Genomic DNA, 10,283 nt, shown 5'->3' with positions numbered 1-10,283 from the left:
TTCTTATATTAATTGAATGACAAAATCCTTAGCTTTCTTATATTAATTGAATGACAAAATCCTTACTTTTCGCTTTTATATTCTTCTTTGCTTCAATTTGTTTTTTAAGAATTTTATAACTTTACTCAGGGGTGTAAAACAAACTAACATTGATAAGAAAACTAAAATTTATATTGATCATTGTTGTTAAAAAAAAGTTAATTTGTAGCACCCTATACCCGATCTGGTTACTAACCCAAGATATAAGGTATTACAACAGTTAAACATTACTATTAAACAAAGATTTGGCGTAAATAATCAACAAATATTGTAACATCCCGAATTAGGGCCTAGTCGGAACAGGGGTTACGGGACCACAAATTCGACGTAAGAAAATTTATTTTTATTATATTTTTATGGTATACAATTTCACGGAATGATTTCGTGAAAATTTCGTTCGAAAATTTCGACGTTTGGGCACTCAATTTGGTCAAAAGGACTAAATTGTAAAAAGTGCAAAAGTTGAGTTCTACATGTTAGAGGTATCAAATTGTTATGAAATTTTAAATGGGAGGTAATTAAATGGTAATTAGACCATTGTATAACTTGTTGGACAAAAATGGCCTTGGATGGATAAAATTTCAAAGAAAGGCAAAAAGGGCATTTTGGTCATTTAGGGGTAAAATACATTAAAAGACAAATTTTAAAACCCAAATGTGTCCCTTTCTTCTTGCTTCAGCCGAAATTACCTAGAGCAGCCATGGTTAGGGTTTGGCCAAGCTTCCAAGCTCATTTTTAAGTGATCCCAAGCCCTGTTTTTAAAGTTCTTTACATTTTTTAAATCTCAGTAACATGTTCTAGCTATTTCTACCATTATTTTGAGCTAGGGTTTATGTTTAAAAATTTACCCATGAATGATATGCATGTATTTTGATGTTTAATGGTAGAATATGAAGCTTGAAATTGTGTTAAACAACTTTTTCTAAGCGATTTTACGTGAAAACGAGTAAAACGATATAATCGGTAAAAATACCTAATGTTCACAAGTACATGTTAGAGTGAGAATTTGATGTTTCCATAAAAGGGAAAAATGATCAGCATGTCATAAAACATAAGAAAATAGGATGAATTTCAATTTCTGAGCCTTGGGGAAAAAGTGCAACTATGCCAAAGTTGGGTCAAAATGTAAATTTGTAAAAATATGATTTTAAGACCCATATGAATAGTTTGACTAATTAGTAGGCTAAATGTGATATTATAGATCAAGGAAAATAAGATTCGGGCTTAGAACGAGGTTGAACAAGGTTAAGCACAAACTCGAAATAAATAGACGTACTCGAAACCGAGGTAAGTTCATATGTCAATGATAATGCAATGATATTATTATTGTTCATACTTGAACTTAAATTGATTTGTTAACATTGTGTGATGGATATTTATCTAGTTGATATGAAGATTATATATTGTAATAAATGCCAAATTATAATTATATGCAATACCATGTTTATCTTATGGACTAATGTCTAAATAATCATGGAAGTATGTTGAATTGGACGTACATTGCATGAGCGGCTATGCATAATAAGATACTTGATAAAAAGAGAAAAATCTCGGTTGAATAAAAAGGGAAATTCGATGGATAAACCATGGCTTACATGACTTAAGATCCTGCATGTGTTGCAGAAAAGGATTTAGCCCGGACGGGTAATCCATTGATTTCAATTATGAAAAGGATCTAGCCCGGATGGGTGTTCCTTAAGTGATCGAGCCTCTCAAAGAATATGTGTACATTAAGGATTTAGCCTAGACGGGTAATCCGATTAGGGTCTGAATTTAGCCTGGACTGGTAATTCAGATCCGAGCTCATTGAGAGTGCTTGTTGTTTACAAGGGATTTAGCCTGGACTGGTAATCTCGACACCGCTCCATGAGTTTATATTTCGGAGGATTTAGCCTGGACTGGTAATCCTGCCATAAAATGTGAGATTCGCGAGAGTGCACATATGAAATGATCACTTGTATGAATTGACGGTGAATGGGATATCCACTAAGATTCCGAGAAATTCAACGAGATTAATATGAGAAAAGAAATAAAAGGCTCTTGCTATGATACATAATATATGTTATATGATAATATTATGATGCATGTGAGTTGTCATGTTTGGACAAGTGCAGTGCTAAATGATAGCACAGGTAAGTACTCAAAACCCATGAGCATGTGTTTGACATGTGAAATGAATTGGACTTATGTCAATGGTGCAAATGAATGAATGATATGTAAGAGAATAATTTCTATGACAAATTTGTGATGGTTATTACCTTGTTGCACCAGGATAAATTTGGTACAGCAGCATTGGTCTGACTTTGAAAATCCACTAAAAATAGTAGAAGTTGAGTTAGAAGCTTAATAAAATATGAAATTAAATCTTAATGAGACTAGTTTCACATAAAGGAAACGGTGAAAGCAAAAGAATTTTGTATCATGAGATATTTGAATTCTTGTGAGACAAAGTCGGAGTGATTCCAGACTCCCCTATCTCAACTTTGGAAAATCACTAGAAATTGTATAAGTTAAAATTCATATGAATGAAATCCTTAATGAGTCTAATTTCAGGAGAAAGTGACAGGAACATTATCCGAGTCTCATACTATGAGATATTTGATTTTTAGTAGATAGAGGTCGAAGCTGTCAGGCAGTGAAATAGGGGAGAGTTTAAAGAATAAACTGTACTAATTGGCTAAACCAAAAATTTTGAAAATTTTATGATAAGAAGGTATATTAGTCTAGTTTCTGGGAAAATTAACAGATATTAATTTGGAGTTCCGTAGCTCGAGTTATGAATAATTTATTGACTATGACTCGAGTAGACAGCTTGACCAGAATATGAATAAGAGCATAATTATAGTTGTTTTACCTAAGGAAACATGTTATTATAATGCTTATTATTTTCATATGGACTTACTAAGCGTAAAGCTTACTCCCCCTTTCCATCTTTTTAGTTTTGACAGGTTAACTCGGGGTTGGAGATCGTCGGAGGCAGCATCACACTATCAAGCCTTTACCCTTGGAGTATTGACCTGTATATGTTAAACTTGTTCAAGTGAGTGGCATGTATAGGGACTTAGTTTTTCTATGATCGATGTTGTTGTGATTAACCAAATGTATTGGCTTATAATGATTTGTTGTATGTAGCCATGAGATGTGGCTTATAATGATTTTGGCTTGTAAGCCTATTCATCCATGATATATGTAAATGTCTTGTGATGTCGGTATGTGATTATGCTTGTTCATTATGTATAAAAAGTATATGGTATATGTACATGGTGAATGCCTTAGGACCATTCTAGGTGGTCATGGCCATGGAATAAATGTGTGATATGGTAATAAGTTGTTAATGCCCTGAACATGGATGTTTAATTTATAAGTTAGTAAACATAGTATAATGGTATAAGAAGTAGAAAGGGGTGACTTAAGGCTTGGAAAATAGCCTATTAGGGTCCACATGGTTGGACACACGGGTGTGTGTCTAGGCCGTTTGTGACACTCGTTTCCCTCCCATGGGTGTGTGCTATGGCCGTGTGTCCCCTGCACTTAAAATTTTAAGTTAGTACAGGACACGGGTAGATCACACGGGTGTGTGCCATGGCCGTGTCCCAAAGTCAGTATTGAACATTGACAGGCAGCATGGGCGTGTGCCATGGCCGTGTTTAAAAGTCAGTGTTGCCCACGGGCTAAGGGCATGGACTCACACGCTCGTGTGACACTCCAAAGCTAGAAATTTATTAAGTTGCCTAAAGTTTATCGAATGCTTTCGGTTTTGTCCTGAACCGCCTTAATGTAGGTTATAGGCCTCGATGGCCTGTATTAGGGGCGATATGCATATGTTCTAGAAGTTTTAATTTTGGGCGAAATTTGGTGACCCAGTTTTGTATGTTTATGAATGTTTAAGTCTGGTAATGCCTCAAGCCCTATCCCGGTGTTGGATATGGGTAAGGGGTGTTACAAATATATTAAACTACATTAGCACATGTAACACCATATTTTGGTGACTCCTTAATTTGGCGAGTAAATTGAAAGTAATCTGAGTGGCATAGTGCTATTTGGCCAATTGATGCTTTTGGCGTATAGGTTGGGCACATAGTTGACATTATATTATTATGCAAGGATTCTTCTCTGAATGTATTGAGTTGTAGAGAAAAAGATATTGGTAAAAATAATGAAAATTTTTGGGTGAATTGGGTTGTCGCCAAAGGTATTGTTCGCCTAGTTTATTGGGTTATCAAGTTAGTTACGTACTAATGAGGTAGCTAAGATGGAACAAAGGGTTGGACCAAAAATATAAAAAAATTGAATTTCCATTTATAGTTGTAAACCATTTTATTAAGGCGGTCTTGAAATTTTAAGACACATGTCAGGTTCTAATAAGGGCTTAGGTTGTTTTTATAGATACCTAAGTTGGAAAAAAGAGTTTTTCTTCTTCCTTCCTCAAGAAATATTGTTACCTGAATCTTAAAGGACTTAAAATGTTTCTTTCTCCCTCAAGCTAGAGCTGCAGATCTAGGTCTCTGTCAATAGTTACTCCATGTCAAGGTAAGTTTTATGGCTTTACATGTTATGCTACGAAAGATTAGGACCGTAAGGGTCTGAACAGTAAGAAGAGAAAGTAAGGCATTATATGAGGGATTATTTGGGTTCGTATTCATTGAAAAAGGGCTAAGAATGAGTTTTAATGGTGCTCTTCTATTTATTACGTAGTGGTAGCTGCAGTTTCTTGTTGGATCTAGAGTTTGAGCTACTATTTGTAGATGTCATGTGAGTCTCTAAGCTAACTCTTGCATGCATTATTTTTATAAAAACTAGTTGAATAATGAAACCGAAGCTAGAAAAGTATAGTATAATAGTAATGTAATCGTATGAGAAATTGTTAAAATAGAATGCATGTTATGATATGGAATCTGAGAAGTTTAGGTTTGGTCACATATGTGTAACATCCCGAATTAAGGCCTAGTCGGAATAGTAGTTTTGAGACCACAAATCTGAAATAGAAATAATTATTTTATGATTCTCATGAGGTCTATGATATGATTTCATGCTTATGTGAAAGTTTCATGAAGGAATTCTATACATAAAATGTTCAATTGAATTCTAAGGACTAAATTGAATAATATGCAAAACTTGCATTCTAGAAGATTTAAGCATGAAATTGCTTTAGATTATGAATTAGAGGGTTCTAATTAGCAATTTGACCAATTTCTATAATTTTGGACAAAACTGGACATGCATAGGAAAAACTTGAAAGAAAGACCCTAAGGGCATTTTGGTCATTTGGTAAATAAAAGAATAAAAAGGGAAAATAAGTCAAAATTTGAGTCCATCTACTTCTCTCATTGCCAAAAACTTGCAAGACACCATAGCTAGGGTTTTGTTCAACATTTCAAGCTTGATTGTAAGTCAATCCTAACCCCGTTTTTAATGTTCTTTGTATTTTTGAGATGTTTGAGGCATGATCTATCCATTTCTAGCTATATTTTGAGCTAGGGTTCATGTATGAAATTTGACCCATGTGTAACATGCATATATGTTGTTGATTAATAGAGTAATATGAATGTTTGATACATGATAAATATCTTTTACTAAGTGATTTTTAGTGAAAACAACTAAAAAGGGGACTTGTTTGTAAAAGTGTAAAACTGGGTAGTAATAATGTGAAATAAAGGAAAATATGGGCTGATATAAGCATAGTAAAGGTTCGGCTAGGCTTGGGTAACCAAGAAAATGAACACATTTCATTTTACGAGCCTAGGGACTAAGTTGTATTGTGTGAACTATTGTGAACAATGTGATGATTAAATGCGCTGAATTTGCTATTATAGATAAAGAAAAATGGAGTCTGGACCTAGACCGAGGAAAGAACAAGATTTTGGACTAAATCATATAAATTATCCATATTTTGTACCGAGGTAAGTTCATGTGTAAATAATGCAATGATATTTTATGTTTTTAATATTTTATTAATGTATGAGTTTATATGATTACTTATGATGTCAAGTGCACGAATGATATTGTAATCCACGAGCACGAGATTGTGAATGAATTAAACGAACATGAGATATTGAGAAAACCCCGTTTGAACCTTAAGAATAGTTAAGGATACAATGTGACATGTCACTATGAACTATGTGAATATGAGCTCATGGATATGTGTATATGTGATATGTGATATGTGAATCCGAGTGCTGGTCTTTTACGTTCTACTGGTGGCTGGGTAGCCTAGCATGCGTTGCGGGTACCTGTCAGCTTGTGCGAGTAGCCTGAATAGTTACGGTCTAACTATCAGCTTGTGTGAGCAGGCCCGTGATTAGCTCATGAGCGAGCAATATGTGATTGTGATATGAGGTAGCATGTGGCTACCTTTGATACATTATGTGCAAATCTTTCGTGTATCCAATAATATTCTGAGTGTTCAACGGGTAAACTTGTGAGTTGATCGACAAGTAAATCAATGAAGAGAGAATATGATAGTGCAATTTGAGTTGGTATAGGTATGTATGATAAACTCATATGAATGAGCTTGATATGTGATGAATGTTTGGTAAGATTGAAAATGTGTAAGTTACATTTACAAATTTGAGATATATTTATGAATTCATGATAGCACTTAAGTAAATCTATGTTATGTCATAAGTGTTTGTATATATCTATGATCATGTTGCCATTTATTTGCATGTGAACTTACTAAGCTTTATACTTACTCCCCTCTATTTCTTATTTTCTTATAGTGTCTCCAAGCTAGCTCAGGGACCGAAGGACGTTGGAGGCTCGATCATACATCAATTGGACATTGAGGTATAGCTAGTCTCAATATTTTGAGCATGGCATGAATAGGGACTTGGTCTTTTTGTTATATGTCATATTAGTCTAGTTAAATGTGTTGGCTAATGGAAATATTTGATTTATTTTGCATATGGCTATGTGATATGGTCTATATTTATCATTATGTCGTAACCCTAAGCAATTATACATGCATGCAATGTTTTATGTTTGATATGCTTGTTTGTGGATGAGATGTACGATGAAGGGCACATGTGCTAAGGGAATGAATCATGGTGAATAAGTATGTCAAATCTATGGTATGATTAGGTAATTTAAAAGTAGAGTTAGCTTAATGAATGAATATGAAATTGGCGTGGAATGTCATATGAAAGTATGAAGTTTTGGATAAGTGTCATGTTGTTATTACAAAGGCATAGAATAATCATGTTTATGAGTTTTCAAGTGACCAAGTTTACTAGGTTGCATAATATCTTAGATGAATAAGTAAATGAGCATTTAAGAGTGATAAATGGCTTGGAAATTAGCCTAAAATTTGTCCACATGGGTAGACACATGGGCGTGTGTCTAGGTCGTGTGTGACACACGGTCTGCCCCATGGGTATATGGTTAGACCGTGTGTCCCCTGTACCCTAATTAATGTAAACAAAATGGCTAGTAGTAAACACACGGGCAGAGACACGGCCGTGTGGCAGGCACGGCCTTTGAACATGGGCATGTGCCTAGGCCGTGTGAAGTCTGCACTTAATGTCGAGAATTTAAGTCGCCACATGGCCTAATCGCACGGGCGTGCGACTTGGCCATGTGAACCTAATTGTATGATGATGTCATAGTCAGAGAGTTATACGGTTGAGGACACAGGTGTGTGTAACCACACGGCCTACCCACTCTGGCGCTTGACTTCCCAAAGTAGGAAATTTTTCTAAGTTATCCTAAAATTTTCTAAAGTCCTTGGTTTAGTCCCGAACCACCTTCGATGTATGTTTTGGGCCTCATAGGCCCTTATAAGGGACAATTTGCATGAATTGAAAAGTTTTAAAATTGAATGAAATTTTTTGGCCTAGTTATGCGTAAATGCTTATGTTTTAGTCCGGTAATGCCTCGAACCCTGTCCCAGCGTAGGATACGGTTAAGGGGTGTTACATTTATTGGTATCAGAGCTACAGTTTAGTCGATTCTTGGACTAATGTAGCATGTGTACAAGTCTAGCTATACATTCCATACATATATTACGATAGTGTGACGACTCTTAACGATTTTAAAACGTGTTTTCATATAGTCAATGGATCCCGGCAGAGCAGTGGCAGATGATGTAGAAAGTAATGCGCCTGCTCTCACTGAAGGGGCAGTGCTAGCTAAGAGTAGACCTGAGACTGTTAGTAGAGGAGAAGGAGGCAGAGAAACTTTTCTCCACATGATGGATGCATGGTATACGGAGTTCGTTCGAACGAACACGAACGCTCAACCCCCTCTACCCCCATCTATTCCTCAACCTATCCCTGTGAGACTGAATAGACCTCCAATGGATAAGATTCAGAAATAAAGAGCCGAAGAGTTCCAGGCTAATAAAGATGATAACCCTGAGAGGGTAGAGTTGTGGCTCGAGAATACCATTAGGGTGTTTGATGAGTTATTATGCACTCCTGAGGAATGCATGAAGTGTGTTGTGTCCCTCCTGAGAGACTCGGCCTACCAGTGGTGGAACACCCTTGTGTCGGTGGTACCAAGGGAGAGAGTTAATTGAGAGTTTTTCCAAGAAGAATTTTGTAAGAAGTACATTAGCCAAAGATTTATTGATGAGAAAAAGAAGGAATTCCTCGAGTTAAAGCAGGGCCGAATGACAGTAACGGAATATGAGCGTGAATTCGTGAGATTAAGCAAATATGCTTGAGAGTGTGTATCGACTGAGACCACCATGTGCAAGAGATTTGAAGATGGATTAAACGAAGACATTCAGTTGTTGGTGGGTGTACTTGAACTGAGAGAATTTGTTGTATTAGTGGAGAGAGCTTGTAAAGCCAAGGAATTGGCTAAAGAGAAGAGAAAAGCAAAATTAGAGTTTCAAGATTTGAAGAAGAGACAGGTGGGTAAATCGTTTCAGTCATCAACTAAGAAACCGAAAGAGTTAAATACTTGATCGAGTGTTTCGACTGGGTTTTCAACTAGGAACCATGGGAAATAGTATTTGGGTCATAAGGCCTAGACTAACTCGATAGCGAGTGTGGGTAATGCTCGACCTAATATACCTGAATGCCCACATTGCGGTAGACGTCACCCCAAAAAATGCTGGATGAATAGCCGAGAATGTTTTAAGTGCGGTTTACATGACCATTTTATCAAGGATTGTCCTGAAATGCTTGAAAAGGAAAATTTTCAAAGTGTAAAGTCGGGCAATACTGCTTCTAGAGGAAGACCACAAAAGAATCTGAGAAATAAAGTGAGTAGCAAGAGTGTACCTAGAGAACCAGCTGGGAGGCCTGAGGGAAGAGCACCTGTGAGGACTTACGCCATTCACGCTTGCGAAAGAGGCTTCATCCCCTGATGTGATTATAAGTACTTTTTCTCTCTATGATACTTCTGTTGTTGCTTTGATTGATCTGGGATCTACCCATTTGTATGTATGTGTGAAACTGACGTCTAATATGAATATGCCCGTCGACTCTACAGAATTCATGATAAAAGTGTCAAACCCTCTAGGCAAGCATGTGATAGTTGACCAAATATGTAGAAATTGCCCTTTAATGATTAGAGGTCACTGTTTTTCGGCTAACCTTATGCTTTTGCTGTTTGATGAATTTGTTATAATACTTGGTATGGATTGGTTGACCACGCATGATGTAGTGGTAAACTGTGGAAACAAAATTATTAAGTTGAAATGTGAAAGTGGTGATGTCCTTCGGGTAGAATCGAATGAATCGGATAGCTTGCCTATAGTGATTTTTTCTATGACTGCTCAGAGATATATGAGAAAAGGTTATGAAGCGTATCTTGCCTTTGTGTTGAATACGAAGGAGTTTGAGTTGAAAATTGAGTCAGTGCCAGTAGTATGTGAATATCCAGATGTATTTCCGGAAGAGTTGCCTAGATTGCCTCCAATTAGAGAGGTCGAGTTTGGTATCGAATTAGTTCTGGGCACTGCACCTATTTCGATTTCTCCATATAGGATGGCTCTAATGGAGTTAAAGGAGTTGAAAGTTCAATTACAAGAGTTGACGGAAAAAGGTTTCGCGAGACCCAATTATTCTCCGTGGGGCGCACCGGTGCTATTTATGAAAAAGAAAGATGGTTCGATAAGATTGTGCATTAACTACAGACAACTCAATAAGGTAACCATAAAGAACAAGTACCCCTTACCAAGAATTGATGACTTGTTTGACCAATTAAAGTGGGCCATAGTATTTTCGAAGATAGACTTAAGGTCTGGTTACTACCAGTTAAGAGTCAAAGACTTAGACGTACCGAAGACTGCATTT

This window comes from Gossypium arboreum, chromosome 4, assembly GCF_025698485.1.
Source record: "Gossypium arboreum isolate Shixiya-1 chromosome 4, ASM2569848v2, whole genome shotgun sequence".
NCBI classification, from domain to species: domain Eukaryota; kingdom Viridiplantae; phylum Streptophyta; class Magnoliopsida; order Malvales; family Malvaceae; genus Gossypium; species Gossypium arboreum.
The sequence above is the reverse complement of the archived record's forward strand: the minus strand, read 5'-3'. Positions refer to the sequence as shown.